Genomic DNA, 27,155 nt, shown 5'->3' with positions numbered 1-27,155 from the left:
AGGGAGAGGGTGGGATGATTTGGGAGAATGGCATTCTAACATGTATACTATCATGTAAGAATCGAATCGCCAGTCAATGTCTGACGCAGGATACAGCATGCTTGGGGCTGGTGCATGGGGATGACCCAGAGAGATGTTATGGGGAGGGAGGTGGGAGGGGGGTTCATGTTTGGGAACACATGTAAGAATTAAAGATTTTAAAATTAAAAAAAAAGTATTTAGGGTATAATCTTTTCAAAAGATTTGAAACATATGTGGATACATGAGGAAATTTCATTCTTGTATTTTGAGAGTGATCATATTTGTTAAAGTTTTGAAATTAAAAAAAATTAAGTTGTAAAAAAAATAGATATTAATGAGAAAAAAAAAGTATAATAGAGATAGGGAAAACTTCTGACTTAGACATCAGAAGGGGACAGAAAGAGTGCCTGTTAGTTAGTTTTTAGCAAGGCATTTTATCTCTGTTAGTTTCTAATCAGATAAAAGAAACACGTCAAGGCTGAGAAGTTTCACCAGGCCCCTCTCCCACAATATGCATTTTTGAGATAGGACTTCACAAGGTGTGTCTTCCCCTCCCCCCCCACCCCCCCAAGAAACAACAAACATGAATACTGGTCTGTTGAGCCATTCCCAGCCCACAGTTTGAGAAAAGGAAAAAAAAAAAAGGTTAGCCTTAGGCAGAACCGGTTTCATCAACAGAGAAGGAAAAAAAAAAAAAACACATCAGTTTATTTCCTCCTGCCACTTGGGGACCTCTGGCCTTCCTACCTGTTACCCTCTCAATACCTTCCTGAGAACACAGGCCCCATGATATCAAAGTAGCACAGAATACAGAAAATAAAAACATGATTTATATACAACTGGTGTTTTACTGTTTCCATGGTTGCAGTTTTTCCAGAATGTCATTTAGTTAGAATCATATGATATGTAGACTTTTCAGATTGATTACTTTCCCTTAGTAAGATGTATTTAAAACTTTTTTTTTTTTGAACTTTTAATTTTGTATTGGCATGTAGCCAATTAGGACTGCCCTGGTAGCTCAGCTGGTAAAGAATCCGCCTGCAATGCAGGAGACCCTGGTTCGATTCCTCGGTTGGGAAGATCCCCTGGAGAAGGGCGTGGGAACCCACTCCAGTATTCTTGCCTGGAGAATCCCCAGGGACAGAGGTGCCAGGCAGGCTACAGTCCTTTGGGTTGCAAAGAGTTGGACTCGGCTGAGCGACTAAACACAGCACAAGCACATAGCACATAGACGATTAACAATGTTGTGATAGCTTCAGGTGAGCAGTGAAGGGACTCAGCTATACATATATGTGCAATCCATTCTCCCCCAAACCCTCTTCCATTCAGGCTGCCACATAACACCGAGCCGAGTTTCCTATGCTATGCAATAGGTCCTTGTCGGTTATCCATTTTAAATATAGCAGTGTGTATATGCGGAGAAGGCAATGGCAACCCACTCCAGTACTCTTGCCTGGAAAGTCCCATCGACGGAGGCGCCTGGTGGGCTGCAGTCCATGGGTTCATTAGGAGCTGGACACAACTGAGCAACTTCACTTTCACTTTTCACTTTCATGCATTGGAGAAGGAAATGGCAACCTACTCCAGTGTTCTTGCCTGGAGAATCCCAGGGACGAGGGAGCCTGGTGGGCTGCCATCTCTGGGGTCGCACAGTCGGATACGACTGAAGCAACTTAGCAGCAGCAGCAGCAACAGTGTGTACATGACCATCCCAAGCTCCCTAACTGTCTGTTCACCCCTGGCAACCATGAGTTTGTTTTCTAAGTCTGTGAATCTCTTTCTGTTAAACTCCTTCATATCTTTATAGCTCATTTATTTTGAAGTGGCAAACAACATTCTATTGTATGGATGTGTCACTATTTGTTTATCCATTAACTTATTGGGGATATCTTCTCTCCAGTTGCTTCGAATAAAGCTGCTACAAACATTCATGTGCAGATCTTTGTCTTGACATATGGTTTCAAATCAATTGGAAAAATATCTCTGATATAATTGCTGGATCATATGTTGAGACTATGTTTAGCTCTGTAACAAGCTGTCCAAAAAGCTTCCAAAGTGGCTATACTGTTTTGCATTCCAACCAACAGTGAATGAAATTGTCAGTTGTTCCTCATCCTCACCAGCATTTGGTATTTCCACTGTTTTTGGATTTTAGCCTTTTCAATAAGTATCTAGTTATATCTCATTCTTCTCCATTAATATACCTACTCAGATTTTTCACCTGTTTCTTAATTGAGTTGTTATTTTCTTATTGTTGAGTTTTAAGATTTTGGGCTACGTTTTAGATAAAAATCCTTAATCAGTTACATGGTTTGCAGATATTTTCTTTCAGTATGTGGCTTGTCTTTTGTTTCCCATGATGTCTTTTACAGAGCAGAAGTTTTAAAGTATTTACTTTTAATGAAGTTTAATATATAATTTTGTTCTTTCACGAATTCTACTTTAGTTGTATCTAAAAGCTCATTGCCAAATCCAAAGGCAGACAGATTTTCTCTGTGTTTTCTTTTGGAAGTTTTATATTGAAGTCTATGATCTATTTTTTGCTAATTTTTTGAAATGGGTAATATTATTATTTTACTAATAGATGTTTAATTAGTCTAGCACTGTTTGTTATAAAGATTATCCTTTCTCCATTGAATGGCCTTTGTTCCTTTGTCAAAAGGCAGTTGACTATATTTTTGTGGAGCTATTTCTAGGCTCTCTCTTTGGTTCCATTGCTATATGTGTCTGTTCATTTGCCAGTAGCACATAATCTTAATTACTGTAGCTTTATAAAAAATAAACTTTTCAAAGGGCCCAACTTTGAGTAATTAAATTTGTCAGGAAGAAGCCCTAAGCTCTGAGATTTTTATTTTCCAATTAAGTCAGTGGTATACCTGGAATGAGTATTCATCCAATGCTTACATTTTCCAGCTAAAATTTTAATACAATAATGTGGCAGAGTTTCTAGGTACACAAAATATCAAGTATTTTATTAGCTTAGAAACAATAGTTTCAATATATAATGGTGAAAAAAGATTCGTATCCAAGGTATATAAAGAACTCTTACAAAGCAATATGAAAATCATAAATAAATACGTTTAAAAGTAGATGAGGGATGTGAATGGGCAATTCACAGAAGAAATTAAGACCAAAAAAAAAAAAAGAAAGAAAATATTCTTTCCTAACTCCTCAAGGATCTAGAGGTACAAATTAAAACAATAATAATAGCATTTCACATCAATCAGATTCACAAATTTAAGATTCACAAATTTAAATTTCACAAATTAAATTCACAAATTTAAAAGCCTGATAATATCATGTGATAGATTATGACACAATAGGAAAATTCATGTACTATTACTGCAGAATCAATTAGTGTGGACACCCTAGAAAGTATTTTGAAACCATCTAATAATGTTAAATATTGGTATTTCCTGTGACACAGCAGCATTTCACCTCAAAGCATGTAATTTAGAGAAATTCTTTAAAAAAGCTATAGAAAGTGATTAAAAATGTAATAGATTTTTCTATTTTATGTATTCAACCATTGATTTTACCTAGGAAAGTCTAAGGAAAGAAGTTATTCCAATCCCTTCCTTTTCCCCAATCTGAAACCCTTGTTCTAGGTTTAAATTTTGGGCAGGCAAGCCGGAAGGAGAGTAACTGAAACAGCGAGCATCACAGCCAAAGTCACATCCAGGCAATTTTCCTGTTAACTACACTGAGGGAGAGAATGGCAAATAACTTCAGAAGATGTTTCAGAAATTGCTTCTGCTTTTTTGTGGCACACTGTCCATATCATTTCGCAAATGTATTTTAGAACTTTTATCATATTAGCACACAATCTTGATGATTGTATTAAAAGCTTGTGCTAAGGCACCATGGAAAATTGGAAACACCAGGTATTTTCATGCCATATTAGTGCTCAAGGGACTTAGAGAGACAAATTAAACTTGAATAAAAGCTTTGGGTTCATCATGCTTTGCTTCAGAGACACATTTTAAAAATTCATGGTTTAGCAAAACGCCTCTACAGTGTTTGGAACCAGACGTTTCTGAATATTTCAACCGACCTAAGTGATGACCATTTTATAGAGGTTTGTAAGAGAAATATATGAAATTGTAAGTAAAGGTTTTTAACATCATGATTGGCACACAGTAAAAGCTCAGTGAATGTCAATTCTGCACCTCACCCTCCTCCCCGCCAATTTACTTAGAATAAGTCCAACATGCAGAGAGTTATAGAGAGTAAATCAGCCATTTAAAGAATCATGGTATCTTTTCAAAATGTCTCAAATGATCTTTAAAGAAATAAATTATTACAGGCACAGTTAACGCTCCCTGTGTTCCATCTCTGACTACATTTATCTAACTTCCCTGAAAATAACCGTTTTCCTTATTTACTCATCGTTCCCATGAATTTATATATGCTTTAAATATATATTTACATATGAATAACAAACAATAAAGTGTATAGTGTAAAAAATTAAGAAACAGTAGCCTCAATTAGCGGAGAAGGCAATGGCAACCCACTCCAGTACTCTTGCCTGGAAAATCCCATGGATGAAGGAGCCTAGTAGGTTGCAGTCCATGGGGTCGCTAAGAGTTGGACACGACTGAGAGACTTCACTTTCACTTTCATGCATTGGAGAAGGAAATGGCAACCCACTCCAGTGTTCTTGCCTGGAGAATCCCAGGGACGGGGGACCCTGGTGGGCTGCCGTCTCTGGGGTCGCACAGAGTCGGACACCACAGAAGCGACTTAGCAGCAGCAGCAGCAGTAACCTCAATTAGATAGACTGGAGAGATCAGGAGGGGGCGCTTTCATTCCCTACGGAGCCCAAGGGGAGGGAAAAGTCCCGACAAGGATTCATCCCTTGAGAAACTACCGGCTCATTAACTACTATAGCCATCCCAGCGTCCTTTTCCCCTCTTTAAAAGTGTTCTTCCTTTGCCATGTGGAAACTTAAAAATGGCTCACCATGTCTGTGGACCCCAAAATCCAATTCTTGAATAAATGTACCTTTGCTGGGGAAATAATTGGCAATCTGTTTAAGGTAAACAATAGACTTCCCTGGTGGCTCAGATGGTAAAGTGTCTGTCTACAATGCAGGAAACCCGGGTTCAATCCCTGGGTTGGGAAGATCCCCCACGAAGGAAATGGCAATCCACTCCACTATTATTGACTGGAAAATCCCATGGACAGAGGAGCCTGGTAGGCTACAGTCCATGGGGTGGCAAAGAGTCGGACATGACTGAGCGGCTTCACTTTCATAAACAATAGATATGCTTTTAATATTGAAAACTTTATATAAATGATAATATTTTATTTTTGTGCATTGAGCAAAGTTAAAACCGAATTCAATATTTTCCTTTGTAGATAACAAATTGTCCCAGGTCAATATATTAAATAGTTCATTCTTGTCTCATTGATTTGTAATGTCATTCTTAATCAAATGTCAAGTTTACCTGTAGCTGTGTTTGGTTTTTGAGTTCCCTTCTGTCCTATCAGTTTCATCTTACATCGCTGTGTCAGTATCACATTTCTTATTCAAAACAGCTTTATGACAAAAGTTTATATTTTGTAAGGCAATTCCTTTTAATTATTTCAGATTTTAGTGGCTATTCTCAAACTTTATTTTCTATTTTCTGTATTAATTAGAATCTTATAAGTTACATATACAAACATTTCAGACTTTTATTGGAATGGTACTGAATTTTCGAAGTACTGGACAGATTTTATTATACTATAATAAAATTATATTGTTTTATTATAATATAGCTTATATGATATAGCTTGAGTTCTGTCAGTAAGAAACAAAGCTAGGCATTTGTGAAAAGAAATAAGATTTTACTTAGTAACTACTACAGTAGGGAAGAGATTCAAGTTTAAATTGAGCTCAGTTCAGTCTTTGAAGAGGTTACTGGGCACATAAAAGGGAAAATAAGGGAGAAGAAATGATGGGGGCTCTAGCAAAGCCGAAGAACTTGAAAGTTATAAAGTGGGTTGGGAGGTGGGTCAACGTGATTAGGCCATCTGGGTTTGCTAACTGGCACATATTGAAACTGGATTCTTGCAGTCCTACAGAGGCAGTGAGACAGCATCTCTGTATAGATCTTGGCTGGGATGATCAGTAAATTGATTTTGCAGCTTTAAGCTTTCCCAGGAAGGAGCTTAAGAGGGCCTGGGTCATCCCAGAGGCGTGGTTTTGAGCTGCTAGAAATTATGCTAGAATTTGTTCAAGTATCTTAGTGTGGGAGGTAGACAGCTTTGTTTGTGCCGAGAGCCTACGGTCTTTGTAGGCCGAAGTTGAGGCCTAGATGGGAGGGGAGCTCGGATGATCCTGAGTCATGGAGATGATAGCGCTGTGCGTATGCTCAGTCGTGTCTGACTGTCTGCCACCCTGTGGACTGTAGCCCACCAGACTCCTCTGTCCATGGGATTTTCCAGGCAAGAATATTGGAGTGGGTTGCCATTTTCTCTTCCAGGGTCGCTCAAGGAGAGAGTCTGTCAATTCATTTCTTTTATACTCTTTACTAGTATTTGTGACCGAGAGACTTAGGCCGGTAGGAGGACACCTGTGCAAAATTAAGTGATATTTCTGTATATCTGAATTTTGGATGTTTAAATTCCTTCTCTGCCTTATACACACACAGATAGGCATATAGATGAATAGATAGATGACCATTAGACAGATAAAAAGAAAGAATATACTTAAGGAAAAAGCAACTGACAACCTTTTAGAAATAGAAAAACATATGAGACAGAAATCACCTAAATCACCACAGAAAGAGTTCAGGCACAAACTTCTGGGCCGTCTCCAGGATATTGTATACAAGATGTTCTCTTTTACAAAGGACCTCTGAAAAGAGATATAAGGATTAAAAGGGAGATGAAAAACACGGGAGAAAAACAAAATCCATTAGAGAGATGAAAGACATGGTAGAAGTAGCATGAATTAGAGTACAATCAAAAACACTTACTATAGAAAAGACCATAGATATGGATGGCAAAAGAGGCATAATATATATGTAATTGATATCCTTGGAAAAGTCCAAATATGATATAAGATGTAATAAACTATGTAAACTCAAAATTTCTTCTGAAATAAAAAACATTGTTTTTTGCAGAGCCAATGGGCACGTCAACTCCCAGAAGATTTTGATACAGAAAAATTAAAACTTATAGCTTAAGAATATCAAATTTAAAAGTAAAATGAAGGCTTCTGTGGGTAGTCATTGAGGCAGACAAAGCAAATTGTGTCGAGTTTGGGCCTCAGACTTTCTAAATTAACACTTACTCAAGTAGACAGAAAATAAATTCTGAGGAAATTCTGTGGGAAATAAAGTGTGACCTAATATTTGTATCTTGAGCCCTGTTGTCAATTCAAGTATAAAGTAACAAAGAGACAATTATAGATGTTCAAGAAACTTAGGACTGAAGCATCTGAGCTCCTACTATCAAATCAACAAGCAATCAAGCAAAGAACAAACTCTAATGAATGACAAAATGCAAAGAAACAAGACATGCCTCAAGATACTCAAAAAATAGAAAGCATGTTGAAAGCACTTGTGGTGGGTTGTTAATCCATTTACTTAGAGATGTAAAATACAACAACTGTGAAAAGTATATTTATAAAAAAGATACCATGATAGGTGGGGCTTCTCTGGTGACTCAGAGGGTAAACAATCTGCCTGCAATGCAAGAGACCCAGGTTAGATCCCTGGGTCAGGAAGATGCCCTGGTGAAGGGATTGGCAGTGCATTCCAATATCCTTGCCTGGAGAATTCCATGGACAGAGGAGCCTGGTGAGCTACAGATCATGGGGTTGCAATGAGTTGGACATGACTGGGTGACTAACACTTTCACTTTCACTTTGATAGGTAGTCATTTTTAATATCATTTTCTAAAATTTAGAGCTATGTTTTAGGAACCAGATATTTCTTATATGGAATATTATTCAGGACTGGCTGGGATAAGTTACAGAAACATACATCTGCAAAATCTCAATAGCTGAATACAAGAAGTCTTCATTTCTTCTTGTTGCAATAACGGCTATAGGTCCAGGCATCTGTATCCATTCAATTTTATTGTCCTTCAGGTACACTATCTGGATTATGTAGCCTCCATGTGAACACAGTTGGGAAAGAGACTATTAGAGAGGCATATATGGCAAATGAATGCTTTGCTTGGAAGTCACATCATTCTTCCACTGCAACTCATTGGCTAGAGATAGTCACATGATCCCATCTACCAACAAAAGAATATCATGCAGCATTAATCCCCTGGAGCATAAAAGGAGAGGAAAGTCAGACAGGATGAGAACTGGAAGGCTTTAGCAAAGTAAGAGTTACTTCTCTGAAATTCAGTAACCCCCTTAGATTTCCATTCATGCTCTCTTCCTTTCCCCAGCTCTTTTTAAAAAGGATTTTATCGGAGTAGTTGGTTTGGTAAAGAATCTGTCTGCAGTGTGAGAGACATGGATTTGATCCCTGCATCAGGATTATTCCCTGCAAAAGGGAATGGCTACCCACTCCAGTATTCTTGCCTGGAGCATTGCATGGACAGAGGAGTCTGGTGGGCTGTAGTCCATGGAATCTCAAGAGTCGGACATGGCTACATGACTAACACTCACGTAGTTGATTTGCAATGTTGTAAATTTGTTGTTGTTAGTTTCAGGTGAATCAGTTATATACTTATTATCCACTCTTTCCTAGATTCTTTTCCCAGATAGGCGGTTACAGAGTATTGATTTTCTCTTTTTGTTTCACTTAAGTTTAACTGAATTCTAAGCTATTTATCATGAATGAAAGTGAAAAGTGGTAGTCACTCAGTTGTGTCCAACTCTTTGTGATCACATGGCCTGTAGACCACCAGGCTTCTCTGTCCATGTAATTTTCCAGGCAAGAATACTGGAATGGGTTGCCATTTCCTTCTCCAGGGCATCTTCCTGACCCAGGGATTGAAACCACATCTCCTGTGTCTCTGGCATTATAGGCAGATTCTTTACTGCTGAGCCACCAGGGAATTGTTTTATCATGAATACAATTATATAATTTTTCACAGATTAATTTTTTCATTTCTTTTCCCTCTTCCTCCTACTCTTTTTCCTTCCTTCTTTTCTTTCTTTCTTCTGCCTTCTCTCTCTTCCTCCTTCCCTCTCTTCCTTTCTGTATATGCATAAATATGACTATAATAACACTTATGTAAAAAATTGATAAACAGAAACATCAATTATTTAGAGTTGGGAACCAGAAAAGGAAGCTTTCATGCCCTGTGATGATAGCAGAGCCTAATAGGAAGAAGAAAGACTCCTCTTCTTTCCTGGCACAGACTCAAGCAATAAAGCATCATGAACTCTCTTTTGTATAGCCCTTCCAACTTCCTTTTCCTTTCTGTGAAAGCATTCTCCTTCTCTTGCTGTGCAGGGACTTGCACATGGCTTGCCACAGTTGCAGACTTCATTGCAATTCTTTGCAGATTGTGCATAAACTTATCTTATTTTTGAGAAATATCTCACGATCTATTTGTTTCAGTTCAATACTTACCAAATGTTAATGGAGATTTGTGAATATGATGATTATTTTATATTTTTAATTTTCTTTTTAACACCAGGATATAGTGGTTTTTTTTTTTTTTTTTTTTACCAGAGAAAGAATACAAGTACAAATGATGTAATAATGCAAGGTACAATTTGAAAATCTTGAAGAAAGTAGAAGAAAATAGGTACCCTATATAGAAGCTTCAGTGCATGAAATAGACTCAATGCTGGTTTCCAACACCATGGCTCATATGCGTGCATATTTCTGACTGCATATACTGCTTCTCATAATTGATGATGAAAATAGCATCACAGTTTCCAGAACTTCCTGCCTATTTGCTGCTTTCAGACACACCACTATTTTATTAAATATTAATTTCCATTAGATAAAATAAAATGTTCTTTGAGCTAACCTAATTCACCCATTTGTCGCAAACTTGAAGAAAGTGGGGAAAACCACTAGACCATTCAGGTATGACCGAAATCAAATCCTTTATGACTATACAGTGGAAGTAATAAATAGATTTAAGGGATTAGATCTGATAGAGTACCTGATGAACTATGGATGGAGTTTAATGACATTCTACAGGAGACAGGAATAAAGATCATCCCCCCAAAAAGAAAGGCAAAATAGAAAAATGGCTGTCTGAGGAGGCCTTACAAATACCTGTGAAAAGAAGAGAAGCGAAAAGCAAAGGAGAAAAGGAAAGATATACCCATTTGAATGCAGAGTTCCAAAGAATAGCAAGGAGAGATAAGAAAGTCTTCCTCAGCTATCAATGCAAGGAAAGAGAGAAAAACAATAGGATGGGAAAGACGAGAGATCTCTTCAAGAAAATTAGAGATACCAAGGGAACATTTCATGCAAAGATGGGCTCAATAAAGGATAGAAATGATATGGACCTAACAGAAGCAGAAGATATAAGAAGAGGTGGCAAGAATACACAGAAAACTGTACAAAAAGGATTTTTGCGATCCAGATAATTACAGTGGTGTGATAACTCACACTCACCTAGAGCCAGACATCCTGGAATGTGAAGTGGGCCTTAGGAAGCATCACTATGAACAAAGCTAGTGGAGGTGATGGAATTCCAGTTGAGCTATTTCATATCCTAAAAGATGATGCTGTGAAAGTGCTGCACTCAATATGCCAGCAAATTTGGAAAACTCAGCAGTGGCCACAGGACTGGAAAAGGTCAGTTTTCATTCCAATCCCAAAGAAAGGCAATGCCAAAGAAGGCTCAAACTACTGCACAATTGTACTCATCTCCCATGCTAGCAAAGTAATGCTCAAAATTCTCCAAGTCAGGCTTCAGCAGTACGGGAACTGCGAAAGTCCACATGTTCAAGCTGGTTTTAGAAAAGGCAGAGGAACCAGAGATCAAATTGCCAACATCCTCTGGATCATGGAAAAAGCAAGAGAGTTCCAGAAAAACATCTATTTCTGCTTTATTGACTATGCCAAAGCCTTTGACTGTGTGGATCACAATAAACTGTGGAAAATTCTTCAAGAGATGGGAATACCAGATCACCTGACCTGCCTCTTGAGAAATCTATATGGAGGTCAGGAAGCAACAGTTAGAACTGGACATGGAATAATAGACTGGTTCCAAATAGGAAAAGGAGTACGTCAAGGCTGTATACTATCACCCTGCTTATTTAACTTCTATGCAGAGTACATCATGAGAAACGCTGGGCTGGAAGAAGCACAAGCTGGAATCAAGATTGCCGGAAGAAATATCAATCACCCCATATATGCAGATGACACCACCCTTATGGCAGAAAGTGAAGAACTAAAAGCCTCTTGATGAAAGTGAAAGAGGAGAGCGAAAAAGTTGGCTTAAAGCTCAACATTCAGAAAACAAAGATCATGGCATCTGGTCCCATCACTTCATGGCAAACAGATGGGGAAACGGTGGAAACAGTGGCTGACTATTTTTGTGGACTCCAAAATCACTGCAGGTGGTGATTGCAGCCATGAAATTAAAAGATGCTTACTCCTTGGAAGGAAAGTTATGACCAACCTAGACAGCATGTTAAAAAGCAGAGACATTACTTTGTCATCAAAGGTCCATCTAGTCAAGGCTATGGTTTTTCCACTGGTCATATATGGATGTGAGAGTTGGACTGTGAAGAAAGCTGAGCACTGAAGAATCGATGCTTTTGACCTGTGGTGTTGGAGAAGACTCTTGAGAGTCCCTTGGACTGCAAAGAGATCCAACCAGTCCATCCTAAAGCAGATCAGTTCTGGGTGTTCATGGAGGGACTGATGTTGAAGCTGAAACTCCAATACTTTGGCCACCTGATGCAAAGAGCTGCCTCATTTTAAAAGACGCTAATGCTGGGAAAGATTGAAGGCAGGAATAGAAGGGGATGACAGAGGATGAGATGGTTGGATGGCATCACTGATTCAATGAATGTGGGTTTGGGTGGACTCCAGGAGTTCGTAATGGACAGGGAGGCCTGGCGTGCTGCGGTTCATGGTGTCACAAAGAGTCGGACACGACTGAGCGACTGAACTGAACTGAACTGAACACTAGATGATCTAAATGCGTTAAACTAGTTCTCCGTATCATCCCCACTTGTATCTAACCTGCTCCTATTTGTGTCAAATTTATATATAGTTTTTAAACTTGGGTTTTGGTCCTATTACATCTATTTACCATCTGCTGTCTTTGACTTTCTTTCAAGTGCTTTGTTTGGACTTTTCCTCCTTAGTTTTTTTATGCTTCATGAAACAAACTCTGTCAATGGATGATGCCTCAGGAGCCTGAGTCCCTGAGCTAGCCCACTAGCTGGCTCCTAGTGGAGAGACCTTACTAGACCACTCTCAAAATTTACATTTTAAGATAACAGGATTAGCCAGAAGGTTTTTTCCAGAGACTGTCCTCAAGCAGGTTACATTGTTGTTGTATAATCCCTAGTACAGAGTTTAAACTGAGTTGTGCAATTGACTAAGACTAAGGAATATAGTCTGAAATTAAAAGACATTTACTCCTTGAAAGGAAAGTTACCTAGACAGCATATGGACTCAATGGATATGGGTTTGGCTAGACTCTGGGAGTTGGTGATGGATAGAGAGGCCTAGTGTGATGCGGTTCATGGGGTCACAAAGAGTTGGACACGACTGGGCAACTGAACTGAACCGAACTGAAGGAATGTAGACAAAAAAGTTTGTCCTTTCTTCCTCCTTGAGAATTCCAGACCCCTCTCTCCTTGGGAACCCCTGGACTTCTTATCAGTGTGCCTAGGAATTGACTCTCTCTGGGAGCTTACTGCGCTGAACACATTTTCCGAGAAGGAGGCTTCCTTTAGAGGCCACACGGGATAATGGTTTAGGTGCCTAATGTTTGGAGTAACCTAATCAGGGTCCTAATGTAAGTTCTGACTTTTACTGGTAGATGAATCCCCTGATTCTCAGTGTCTTGGTCTGTTCAATGAAGATCAGTATGCCTTCCTTTTAAGACTGTTGTAAGGATAAAATGATATAGCTTAGGTAGAGTGCTTACCATAATGTGAGCTGTAGGGAAAATGTTCACAAAGAGTGACTTTCATTTATTATAAAATCGCAAAAGCAAAGACTGTTCTAGGAGACATAAGACAAAGCAAATTCTGAGGTGAAAATTACTCTTTCCAGACTAATGACTTTGAAAGATACTTTAACTCTTACATCTGTGAGACATGGTGGATGGAGCTACCAGTTTTAAGTGACTACTGATATCTTGAATCGCGTTTTCCTGCTTCTAAAAAATATTTTAAATTGCCCCATAGGCAATTCTCAGTCCTCAGGCAGCTCTTTGATTCTGTTTCGATGAGACACTTCCTCTTCATCCCCAAAATGTGGAAGAAGCAGCTTTCCCAGCACAGAGGAACATGAGTCAAGTGCAAATAGGAAGGCGCTGTTTATGGAGCATATTTCTTTTGGAAGAATCATTGTCACGTATCTGACTCAACACTTATTTCTAGAAGAACAAGTTGTTCAGGAAGGAAATCTATTTCCATATCTAAAATGAAAGTTTTATTTAAGAAGTGCAATTGGAATAAATCACGCAAGAGAAAGCGGTTAGAGCGCACAGCTGCTGGTTTCAAATTTAACACTATTTGTATACGAAGAAGTCTCTGGGAAAGTTTCAGTTCTAGACTCTGGGTAGCTTCAGGGCAAGTGAGAGTGTTCTTGATTCTTAGCCCTGTTTGCAAGGGCCTTTGTGCAGAGGCTCTGTGGCTGTTAAACAAGCAACAACCATCCAACGAAACCCACACTGTTCTTGGGTTCAGATTTTTGAGATTTGACCCTGAGAGTTTTCTAAGCAAAGTGAGCAAAAGTGTTTGTTGCTGCTATGTTGAACAAAAACAAAATTGAAAGAGATACTGATCTGAGTGGATCTAGAAGTAGATGGAAATTAAGATATGAGACCCAAGGGTCCGTATTCAGGGAAACTTCCTGGACAAAGGTTCAGAGCCTGACACATTTTGATGCATGATTTAGCATTTCATCATCTTACCAAGCACAGCCTCACTTTCAGGATTCTCTCTCTAATCTCACTATCTTGTTCTCTAATGCTTCTTCCCTCAGCCTTTTCACATTCTTTCGCTTTTCTCTGTTCTGTTTCTTTTATCTTTCCCATTTGGTTTTTCCTCCATATGTCTTCTCAAGTACTATTTTTTTTCTGTAAGATTTCTGCACCCTCCTTTTCTTCTCCTCCTCAAGTATTTCTTCCCATTTTTCTATTCTTTCATTATGTCCTCCTATTCCTCTTTCTCTGTATTTCCTACTTTCTCTTCTTTTTGCCACCAGTTGGATGAGGAGTAGAAAATATACCTTACATGATGGCGCCATACCTGCCACATCTCCATGAAACTTCATACTCTCCAATGGAATGTGATCTCTGCTTTTCTGGATTCTCCAAATACTCTGTCTCTAATTTGTCCTTGGCTCCCTCCTTCTAGCAGTCTGGGCAACTATCTACTCCCTTGCATCCCAGTGGGAGCTCCTTGTGCAAAAGAATAATGTCTTCTCCATCACTGTCTTCTGCATAAAGCTTAGCATGAGTGGTTGGTGGTTTAGTTGCTAAGTCATGTCCGACCTTGAGATGCCATGGACTGTAGCCTGCCCATCTCCTCTGTCCCTGGGATTTCCCAGGCAAGAATACTAGAGTGGGTTGCTATTACCTTCTCTTCTCTTTCTGATCCAGGGGTCGAACCCAGGTTTCCTGCACTGCAGGTGGGTTCTTTACTGACTGAGCCACCAGGGAAATGGCTTGCAGTTGGTAGAAATTTTATTTAATAAATATTCCTGAATATACATATAAAATGGTTAGTATGGCAACTTAATATGTGATTAGCAGTTACAAATTTTTATCTGCTGAGAAAGTTCTACAAATAGGTGCTCTATCCTGCTAAAAAGAGTTTTATTTTAAAGATACATTTCCAAGGCAATCTTGTTTCAGAAAAGACTATTATTTAGATAGTATGAGTTTAGAAACAGAGCAACCACTGTATTGGTCATTAAGCTTACAGGGCTGTTTGTGAATGTTCCAGGTAGGGTTAGGGGGAGGAGAATGAGTCAGATCACCGTCCTGAGAACCAAGAGGTGCGTGTGGGGCCTGTGCCACCCCATATGAAAGATACTGTATAGTCTAAATGATAACATTTGAGAGATTTTGATGAATTTAATTTATTGATTTCAAACTTTTAAAATGAACTCAATATATATCTCTTCTCCATTTCCTCTTCTTTCAAGATCAAGGGAGAAGATAAACTAGGGTAAAATACAAGTATTTTAGCTTTCCCTGTGAGAAGCAGAGATGTACACGCACCCTGGGTATGTGGGGCTTGGTCTGCTGTCACTCACAGTTAATGCATAAGTACTTCTGAGGACCTAGATGATCTTTGCCATATCATCTTCTCCCCACCCCAGAAGTCTTTGGGCTCACATTTTTCTAGTGTCTCTCTCCATTCCAGCCTATTTCTTAGGAAGGCTGGCCATAGGTATGTTTCTATCCTGGGGCTTTGTGCCCTCTGCCAAGAAGGCTTCTCCCCAGATGGCCTCATGGCTCTATCCTACTCTTCTTTTTAGATCTTCTTACAGAGAGGCCTTTCCTCTTCACCTTCTCTAAAAGTGTGAAACTTCTTACTTTATGTCAGTCTTTCATGCTTTGTCTTTCCATTTTTCACACTTATTATATACACTCTAACACTGAATATCAGCTCACACAAGACTAGTTTCATAGCCCCAGGCTTGGTTTGATGCTCTGCTTGCACCATCTTGAAATTCTTAATAACTTTTGAACAAGGGCCCTGTGTTTTCAGTTGGTGTTGGACCCTGCAGCTAACGTAGCCAGTTCTGAGTTTATTTACTTTTAATATTGCCCGTCTCACCTCTAGAGTGTAAGCTGATTGGTAGTTGTGATTAATGTTTTTTTCCAGATATTATACATGTTTGAAAAATATTAGTATAATTAATAAATGAAACAATTGAGTCTGTTAGATATAAATAAAATGAAGTTCTTTCTTGTCTTTTTCTTATATATATTTTTGCTATGCTTAAAAATACATGTTGGAAGTGGGGGTGTGCTGCCATTTTGTAGCAAACATTATGCAGGGATTGAGAAATTAAAAAGCCAAAGCTTTGTGAAGCTTTAGCAATATATGTTGGAAATTATGGCATTGCACTATGGGTGTCTGAAGGCTCAGTGTCAGGGAGTACCAATAGATATACCTTTATTTATCTATCTACCTATCTATCTATAAATATGTATGTATATATAATAATATACACGTAACCTAAAATGTGTTTTATGTTTGACTCTTTGAGACATCATGGATTATAGCCTGCCAGGCTCCTCTGTCCATGGAATTTTCCAGGCAAGAATACTGGAGTGGGTTGCCATTTCCTACTCCAGGGAATCTTTCTGACCCAGGAATTGAGCTTGTGTTTCTTGCAGCTCCTGCATTGGCAGACAGATACCTTTACCACTGTGCTACCTGGGAAGCCCATTATAGAAGTGTGTATACATATATAGTAATATAAGCTTAACATAAGATTAGCCATTTTAGTGATTTTCAGCCCTACAATTCAGCGGCATTAAGTACATTCACACTGTTGTACAGCCGTTGTTACCATGCATCTCCGTAACATGTTCAACTTCCCAGCTGAATCTAGAAATTCCTAATCCTCCCTTTACCTCAGCTCCTGACAACCACTATTCTATTACACTTTCTGTCTCTATGACTTAGAATAGTTGAGTTGCTTCATATAAGTAGGATCATACAGTATATATCCTTCTGAGCTTCAAGGTCTATCTATATTTTAATATGCATCAGAATTCCTTTCCTTTTTAAGGTTGAAAAATATTCCATTGGATGTAGAGGCCACTTTTTTTGTAATCAGTTCATGTATTGATGGACACTTGAGTTGCTTCCACCTTTTGGCCTTGTGAATAATGTTGCCATGAGCATGGATGTACAAAGGTTCAAGTACCTGCTTTAAATTCTTTTGGGTTTAAACCTGGCAGTGCGATTGCCAGATCATATGGTGAGTCCATGTTTGGTGTTTTAGAAAAATTGTTTTCCATAGTAGGGGCACCTTTTTGCATTCCCATCACCAAAGCAAGAGGGTTCCACTTTCTCCACATTCTCAACTCACTCCAGTATTCTTGCCTGGAAAATTCCATGGACAGAGGAGCCTGGCAGGCTATAATCCATGATGTCACAAAGAGTCAAACATAAAACACATTTTATGTTATGTGTATATCATTATATTTACATACATGTATAGATACATAGATAAAGATATATCTATTGGTACTCCCTGACACTGAGCCTTCAGACACCCATAGTGCAATGCCATGATTTCCAACATATATTGCTAAAACCTCACAAAGCTATGGCTTTCTAATTTCTCAATCTTTGCATAATGTTTGCTACAAAATGGAGCACACCCCACTTCCAACATACATTTTTACTCATAGCAAAAATATATATAAGAAAAAGACAGAGCAAGAGGGCTGTGCTTTCTCCACATTCTCACCAATAATTGGTGAGGATTTTATAATATATAATTTATAATATTATATGTAATATGTGATACTTTTTATAATATCCATCATAATTGAGGATCCTTCCCCTAATGATTAGTGATGTTAAACATTCTTTCATGTGCTTATTGGCTATTTGCATATCTCCTTATTTATTCAAGTCACTTGTCCATCTGTAAAATCAAATTGTTGTTGAGTTGTAGGTGTTCTTTATATATTAATCTCTTATATATAATTTGGAAATATTTTCTACCATTTCATGGGTTGCCTCTCTGTTGATAATGTCTTTTGATGCACAAAATTTTAAATTTTGAGGCAGTCCAATTAATTGTTTTATTTTGTTGCCTATACAAACCCAATGTCATGAAACTTTTTCTATGTTTTCTTCTAGAGTTTGCCATTCTGAGTTAATTTTTGTTTATAAGGTAAAAGTACTCCTTCATTCCTTTGCATATGGATATTCAGATTTTTCCAGCATTCTTTATTGAAAAGACTATATGTTTACCATGAAAACGTATTGGCACTATATGCACATTTCCAACTTTTTCTATAATTTCTAATAGTTTCCACTGGAAATCTCCCAAAATGATTTCATTATTTCTAAAAATAAACTGCATGATAAATCAGGTCCAGTGCTAACAGGCATTTCCTGTGTTTTGGGAAAATATCTTAAAAACGTGTTTGTTTGTTTACTTATTTTAGGTAATGGGGAGAAATAATAGATAACGGGGAAGAAGACTGTCCAGCACTGAAAAAATTAAACAACTAAGAGAGTAAGTCAATGACCTCTTTAAATGTAATTTTAATAAATTTTTATATCAGGCTCATGTCATTGCCTCTTCAAGGTAAGCCCCACCATCCTAACTTCTATTTATGGCTTATCTATCTCTGGTAGATGGATTTGTAGGGTCAGGTTATTCTTTAGGGTCTAGGTGGGGAGAAAATAAAAGTGGCAAGGCTGAGGTCTTCGGCTTATACCATGCATGCGTGCATGCTAAGTCGCTTCAGTCATGTCTGACTCTGTGCAACACTATGGACTGTAGCCTGCCAGGCTCTTCTGTCCATGGGACTCTCCATTTAAGAATAATGGAGTGGGTTGCTGTGCCCTCCTAGAGGGGATCTTCCCAACCCAAGGATCAAACCAGAGTCTCACGTCTCCTGCATTGGAAGGCAGGTTCTTTACCATGAGCATCACCTCAGCAGCTTTTGGTTTATTAACGTATTTTACCAAATAACTTTTATAACAGAGCATTACACTGAAGTGTGAAGTGCTTTTTCAATGCTTAATGAATTAGTATTTTGTTTCTCACTGGCTGTTATTGCCTGTCGGTAGTGTCCCCAAGATTTCTGAAGACGAGGAGAAAGGAGGATGAGTTTGGTTAATAACACTTATTGTAAATTCATAACAGCTAAGCCCTATTACACATCAAGAAAATAATACATAGAAAGTGATTCAGTCATAGGTGTTAATCAAGACCCAGAGAAATAAAATCCAAGAATTGCAGACTTTTGGGGAACAGTACTTGGATAAGATTATACCATTTGTATTTGGATCTCTGAGGGCTCAGGGATCCATAGAGATAGTGAAATACAGAGCAAAAAAGAAGTGTAGGGACTTGTGGAGCCAACTGAAAGAGAACAGTGGAATCTGTGAACCAAGACAGCACGCACCTACCTCCAATTTGTACTGGAGTACCAGGCTAGCAGAGGAAAAGGAAACAAAAAAAAGTATATGTATATGTATACATATATACATGTATATATGCTGTTCTTTAGTCGCTCAGTTGTGTCCAGCTGTTTGTGACCCCATGCACTGTAGCCCACCAGCCTCCTATGGCCAGGGGCTTTCCCAGGCAACTGGAGTGGGTTGCCATTTCCACCCTGGTCTCCTGAGCATTTCCTGCATTACAGGTGGTTTTTTTTTTTTTTTTTTTTTTTCAACTGAGCCACTGGGAAAGCCTATATATATATATGTATAACAAACCCAAAAGGAAAAATGGACATTAGGAAAAGCTGAAATAAAGCATATTATTGAAATTCTAACATGGTACAGTTTTGAATGTCTCTGCAGGAAAGGAGCAGAGAAGGCAATGCCACCCCACTCCAGTACTCTTGTGTGGAAAATCCCATAGACAGAGGAGCCTGGTGGGCTGCAGTCCATGGGGTCACTAAGAGTTGGACACGACTGAGCGACTTCACTTTCACTTTTCACTTTCATGTATTGAAGAAGGAAATGGCAACCCACTCCAGCGTTCTTGCCTGGAGAATCCCAGGGATGGGGGAGCCTGGTGGGCTGCCGTCTCTGGGGTCACACAGAGTCAGACAGGACTGAAGTGACTTAGCAGCAGCAGTAGGAAATGAGAGAGTTTATATGAGAGGGAGCTCCATGCCCAGTTGCTACTACTGTCCCAGAGAGGGATGGAAAGCTTAGCCTTGATGATGACTTTCTGATATTGAGTTTTTTAAAATAAGTTTTTCATTTTAAGATAATTTTAGATTCATATACAATTATAAAATGATAGATCCTGTGTACACATTTCCTAGTTTCACCAGTGAAAACATCTTCCAAAACTATAGTATAATATCACAACCAGGATATTGAAATTGAAATAGATATATTCAGAACATTTACATCATCAAAAGGATCCCTCACATTGCCCTTTTATGGCCGTATCTGCTTCCTTTTCACTTCCAACCCGCTCCTTAAACCATGGCAAACACTAAACTATTCTCCATTTCTGTATCCAGTTCCAAGATACGCATATATTCAATATATATATTCAAATTCATTCATATATTTAGCTTTAAATATATATATGGCTTCCCTGGTGGCTCAGCAGTAAAGATCCACCTGCAAGGCAAACGTGAGAGGCATGGGTAGGGAGGATCACCTGGAGGAGTGCACGGCTACCTCCTCCAGTATCCTTGACTGAAGAATCTCATGGACAGAGGAACCTGGCAGGCTACAGTCCATGGGGTCGCAAAGAGTATATAATACATATATTATAATGGCATGTATTTTGTGATTGTTGTTCAGTTGCTGTCATGTCCAACTCTTTCAACCCCATAGACCAGCATGCCAGGCTTCCCCTGTCCTTCACTGTCTTCCTGAATTTGCTCAAACTCATGTCCATTAAGTCAATGATGCCATCCAACCATCTCATCCTCTGTTGTCCCCTTCTCCTCCTGCTCTCAATCTTTCCCAGCATCAGGGTCTTTTCCAATGGGTCGGCATATCAGGTAGCCAAAGCTTTAGCTTCAGTTCAGTTCAGTTCAGTTGCTCAGTCGTGTCAGACTCTTTGCGACCCTGTGGACTGCAATACTTACTCCAGGCTTCCCTGTCCATCACCAACTCCAGAGCCTGCTCAAACTCATGTCCATCGCATCAGGGATGCCATCCAGCCATCTCATCCTCTGTCATCCCTTTCTCCTCCTGCCTTCAATCTTTCCCAGCATCAGGGTCTTTTCCAATGAGCCAGTTCTTCACATCAGGTGGCCAAAGTATTGGGCTTTCAGCTCCAGCATCAGTCCTCCCAATGAATATTCAGGACTGATTTCCCTTAGGATTGACTGGTTTGATTTCCTTGCTGTCAAAGGGACTCTCAAGAATCTTCCTCAGCATCACAGTTCAAAAGCATCATTTCTTCAGTGCTCAGCCTTCTTTATGGTCCAACTCTCACATCTGTACATGACTACTAGGAAAACCAGTAGTTTTGACAATACAGACTCTACTATATCTTTGACTATACAGACCTTTGTTGCAAGGTGATAACTCAGCTTTTTAATTCACTGTCTAGTTTTGTCATAGCTTTTCTTCCAAGGAGGAAATGTCTTTCAATTTCGTGGCTGTAGTTATAATCCACAGTGATTTTGGAGCCCAGGAAAATAAAGTCTGCCACTGTTTCCATTTTTTCCCCATCTATTTGCAATGAAATGATGGGACTGGATGTTATGATCTTAGTTTTTTTGAATGTTGAGTTTTAAGCCAGGTTTTCACATTTAATGATATGTATATGCTTTGTCGTGGCCAACTCTTTGTGACCTGATGGACTGTCGCCTGGCCTCTCTGTCCATGGAATTTTCCAGGCAAGAATACTGCAGTAAGTAGTGATATGTATATATCATCACAAAGTATGTAACCATTTAGAGTTTTTTTTTTTTCTATTCGTTTTTGTATGTTTCAATAGTTTGTTCCTTTTTGTACTATAGTTTGTTAAACCATTCATTTGTTGAAGGACATCTGGGATATTTCTAGTTTTTGGCAGTTACAAATAAAATCTCTGTAAACATTCACATACAGGTTTTTGTGTGAACATTAGTTTTTATTTTTCTAGGATAAATGCCCAGGAGTACAGTTGCTGAAATGCTTATTAGTTGCATGATTAGTTTTATAAGAATTGCCAAACGGTTTTTCAGAGTGGCTGTACCATTGTCTCTTCCAAAGACCAATGAATGGGTTATCTAATTTCTCCACGTCCTTGCCATCATTTGTTGTTGGCCCTACTTTTTTTTGTTTTAGCCATTCCTGGAAGTATGTAGTGATAGCTCAATATGATTTTCATTTTAATTTGCTTCATTGCAAATGATGTTGAACATCTTTTCATGTGCTTATTTCATCTTTTTCAGTAAAATATCTCTTGTTTTTTGCCTTTTGAATTATTTTAATTTGATTTTAGTTTTTGCAATTGAATTTTGAATATTTTAAAATATTATAGATGAAAGTCCTTTGTTCATTATGTGGTTTGCAAATATTTCACTACATCTTGTTGCTTACCTTTTCACTGACTTAATAGGGCCTTTCATAGAGCAATAGTTTTGAATTATTATGAAGTAAAGTTTATATTTTAAAGGATCATATTTTCAATTTCAATAGAGGATATATTTATATAGCTTTGTACCTAGAGATTTTTATCCTTTTTATTCCTAAAAGTTTTATAGTTTTCACTTCAGTTCAATTGCTCAGTTGTGGCCTACTCTTTTTGACCCCACAGACTGCAGCATGCCAGGCTTCCCTGTCCATCACCAACTCCCGGAGTTTACTCAAATCCATGTCCATTGAGTTGGTGATGCCATCCAACCATCTCATCCTCTATTGTCCCCTTCTCCTTCCTCCTTCAGTCTTTCCCAGCATCAGGGTCTCTTCTGATGAGTCAGCTCTTCACATCAGGTGGCCAAAGGATTGGAGTTTCAGATTCAGCATCAGTCCTTCCAATGAATATTCAGGACTGATTTCCTTTAGGATGGACTGATTTGATCTCCTTCCAGTCCAAGGGACTCTCAAGAGTCTTCCCCAACACCACAGTTCAAAAGCATCAATTCTTTGGGTCTCAGCTTTCTTTATAGTCCGACTCTCACATCCATATATGACAACTGGAAAAACCATAGTTTAGACTAGATGGATCTTTGTTGGCAAAGTAATTTCTCTGATTTTTAATATGCTGTCTAGGTTGGCCATAACTTTTCTTCCAAGGAGCAAGTGTCTTTTAATTTCATGGCTGCAGTCACCATCTGCAATGACTTTGGAGCCCCCCAAAATAAAGTCTCTCATTGTTTCCATTGTTTCCACATCTATTTGCCATGAAGTGATAGGACCAGATGCCATGATCTTAGTTTTCTGAATGCTGAGTTTTAAGCCAACTTTTTCACTCTCCTCTTTCACTTTCATCAAGAGGTTCTTTAGTTTTTCTTTGCTTTCTGCCATAAGGGTGGTGTCATCTGCATATCTGAGGTGATTGATATTTCTCCCAGCAATGTTGATTCCAGCTTGTGCTTCATCCAGCCCAGCATTTCTCATGATGTATTCTGCATAGAAGTTAAATAAGCAGGTTGACAATATATAGCCTTGATGTTCTCCTTTCCCAATTTGGAACCAGTCTGTTTTTCCATGTCTAGTTGTAACTGTTGCTTTGTGACCTGCATACAGATTTCTCAGGAGGCAAGTCAGGTGGTCTGGTATTCCCTTCTCTTTAAGAGTTTTCCACAGTTTGTTGTGATCCATACAGTCAAAGGCTTTGGCATACTCAATAAAGCAGAAGTAGATGTTTTTCTAGAACTCTCTTGCTTTTTCGATGATCCAACGGATGTTGGCAATTTCATCTCTGGTTATAGTTTTAGGTTTTATTTATTTATTTGGTTTTGGCTGCGCTGGGTCTCTGTTGCGTCTAGTTTCTCTAGTTTTATGAACAGGAGCTACTCTCTAGTTGCAGTGTGGGAGCTTCTCATTGCAATGGCTTCTGTTGTTGTGAAGCATGGACTTTAGAGTTGGTAGGCTTCAGTAGTTGCTGCATGTGGGCCCGGTAGTTGCAGCTCCTGGGCTCTAGAGCACAGACTTAGTAGCTGTGGTACAAGGGCTTAGTTGCTCAGAGGCAACTAAGTGATCCTCCCTGATCAGGGATTGAACCCAAGTCTCCTGCACTGGCATGCAGATTCTTTCTCATGGCAGAGCCATGAGAGTCCATGATCTATTTTGAGAAAACTCTTTTATAAGATGTGAGATTTAAATTGAGGTTTATATTTTGCTTATGTTCATCTGCTTGGTCCCACACCATTTATTGATATTCAGTTCAGTTCAGTCACTCAGTCATGTCCGACTCATTGTGACCCCATGAATCGCAGCAAGCCAGGCCTCCCTGTCCATCACCAAATCCCGAGTTCACTCAGACTCATGTCCATTGAGTCCGTGATGCCATCCAGCCATCTCATCCTCTGTCGTCCCCTTCTCCTCCTGCCCCCAATCCCTCCCAGCATCAGAGTCTTTTCCATTGAGTCAACTCTTCACATGAGGTGGCCAAAGTACTGGAGCTTCAGCTTTAGCATCATTCCTTCCAAAGAAATCCCAGGGCTGATCTCCTTCAGAATGGATTGGTTGGATTTCCTTGCAGTCAAATGGACTCTCAAGAGTCTTCTCCAACAACACAGTTCAAACGCATCAATTCTTTGGCACTCAGCCTTCTTCACAGTCCAACTCTCACATCTATACATGACCACACGAAAAACCATAGCCTTGACTAGATGGACCTTAGTCGGCAAAGTAATCTCTCTGCCTTTGAATATTCTGTCTAGGTTGCTCATAACTTTTCTTCCAAGGAGTAAGGGTCTTTTAATTTCATGGCTGCAGTCACTATCTGCTGTGATTTTGGAGCCCCCCAAAATAAAGTCGGACACTGTTTCCACTGTTTCCCCATCTATTTCCCATGAAGTGATGGGACCAGGTGCCGTGATCTTTGTTTTCTGAATGTTAAGCTTTAAGCCAACTTTTTGCTCTCCACTTTCACTTTCATCAAGGGGCTTTTTAGTTCCTCTTCACCTTCTGCCATAAAGGTGATGTCATCTGCATATCTGAGGTGATTGATCTTTCTCCCAGCAATCTTGATTCCAACTTGTGTTTCTTCCAGTCCAGTGTTTCTCATCATGTACTCTGCATATAAGTTAAATAAGCAGGGTGATAGTATACAGCCTTGACGTACTCCTTTTCCTATTTGAAACCAATCTGTTGTTCCATGTCTAGTTCTAACTGTTGCTTCCTGATCTGCATACAGATTTCTCAAGAGGCAGGTCAGGTGGTCTGGTATTCCCATCTCTTTCAGAATTTTCCACAGTTTATTGTGATCCACACAGTCAAAGACTTTGGCATTGTCAGTAAAGCAGAAATAGATGTTTTTCTGGAACTCTCTTGCTTTTCCATGATCCAGCGGGTGTTGGCAATTTGATCTCTGGTTCCTCTGCCTTTTCTAAAACGAGCTTGAACGTCAGAGATTTCACAGTTCACATATTGCTGAAGCCTGGCTTGGAGAATTTTGAGCATTACTTTACTAGAATGTGAGATGAGTGCAATTGTGCGGTAACTTGAGCCTTTTTTGGCATTGCCTTTCTTTGGGATTGGAATGAAAACTGACCTTTCCCAGTCAGGGTAATATTAATTTTATAAAATAAGAAGTATGCTCTCCTTTCTATTATCTAGAAGAGATTGTTTACAACTGGTATTAATTCTTCTTTAAACTTTTAGTAGAAATCTCTAATGAAACCATTTGATCCTAGATATTTCTTTTTATTTTTTTTAGATTTAAAATTATAAATTGAGTTTTCTTAATTGCCATAGGATTATTGAAATAATCTATACATATTGGCTGACTTGTGGTAACTTGTGTCTTTTAAGGAATTGGTGAGTATTTTAAGCTGTCAAATCAACATGTGTAGAGGTGGTATTGAGGTGTTTCTTTGCAGCCTTACAAGGGTAGACATCTAGGCTCTCCACTCAACCTTTTCTGGCAAAGCTAGGGGTGGGGCCACAGTTTTTTTCCTGCAGTGCTTGTTAGGTGGCATAGAGCAGTTGTTGGTTAAAGTGTTTCCTTCTTGCTATGTTGTTCCTTTTCTGACTCTTTAACTGAAGAGTGTAGGCTCTTACTGGGATCTGCAGGTTGCCTACATTCTTTAGCTCCACCTGTAGACTCTGTGTGTGTGTGCTCAGTCGCTCAGTCATTTTGACTCTTTGTGACCCCGTGGGCTTTAACCCACCAGGCTCTTCTGTCCATTGGAGTCTCCAGACAAGAATACTGGGTTGCGTTGCCATTTCTACTCCAGGGGTTCTTCCCAAACCAGGGATCGAAATTGCGTCTCTTGTGTCTCCTGCATTGGCAGGCAGATTCTTTACCACTGTGCCACCTCTGAAGCCCCCAACTATAGGCTATATGAAACAAAAACGAAAACGAGACAAACAGACCGTCACCCCCTTCCCCACAAACTCCCAGATACAAACCAGAGAAAACCGTCTTGTTTTTCAGGTCTTGAGGTTCTTAGTTCAGTTCAGTCACTCAGTCGTGTCCGACTCTTTGCGACCCTGTGAATCGCAGCATGCCAGGCCTCCCTGTCCTTAGTCAGTCTGCATTCTTACTTTCACCTTTGAGAATCTTTCTGTGTTGTTTTATATAATATCTAAGGTTTTTAGCTGTATTTAGTGACAGGAATAGGGAAAAGTATCTATAGCCTATCCTCCTCCAAGTAGAAGTTCATGATATATTTTAACTGAAAAATAATTTTAAATAACAATATGTATGGTGTGAACCTGTTTTTATATACATAAAACATAAAAAAGAAAATTACCATTATATGTGATAAATAGGTAGCTATAATATATAGAGATATAAGTATATACTATATAAATATTAGATATCTAATTGCACCAAAGTTGCTCTTAAAATGGAGAATTAGATTTGTGACATATTTTTGTATTTTACTTTTATACTGTTGTATTATTGATTTTTTTGTTGCACGTTATCTGTTTTTTCTCCCTTTTTCATTCTTTCTTTTCTCCTAATTAATTAAATGTTAGTTGGACAACTTCATAACAAAGAAGACTTTATGCCTTTCTTACAAAAATCTTAAAGTGTGTAGATGTGTGGTTCTCACTGTCTTCTCCTTCTGCAGAAAAAAAATCCTTTTCAATCAGCCACACAGTCATCAATACCCAGTTGTTCTCATGGATTAAAGAGCTTCAATTTTGCCTAGTCTTTCACACTCTTCAATCACAGCGCCCAGTTTCTCAATTTCACCTATTTTCTCAGCAACTTGAAAGCTCT

This window comes from Ovis aries, chromosome 25, assembly GCF_016772045.2.
Source record: "Ovis aries strain OAR_USU_Benz2616 breed Rambouillet chromosome 25, ARS-UI_Ramb_v3.0, whole genome shotgun sequence".
Lineage (NCBI taxonomy): Eukaryota > Metazoa > Chordata > Mammalia > Artiodactyla > Bovidae > Ovis > Ovis aries.
Note: the sequence above shows the minus strand (reverse complement) of the source record.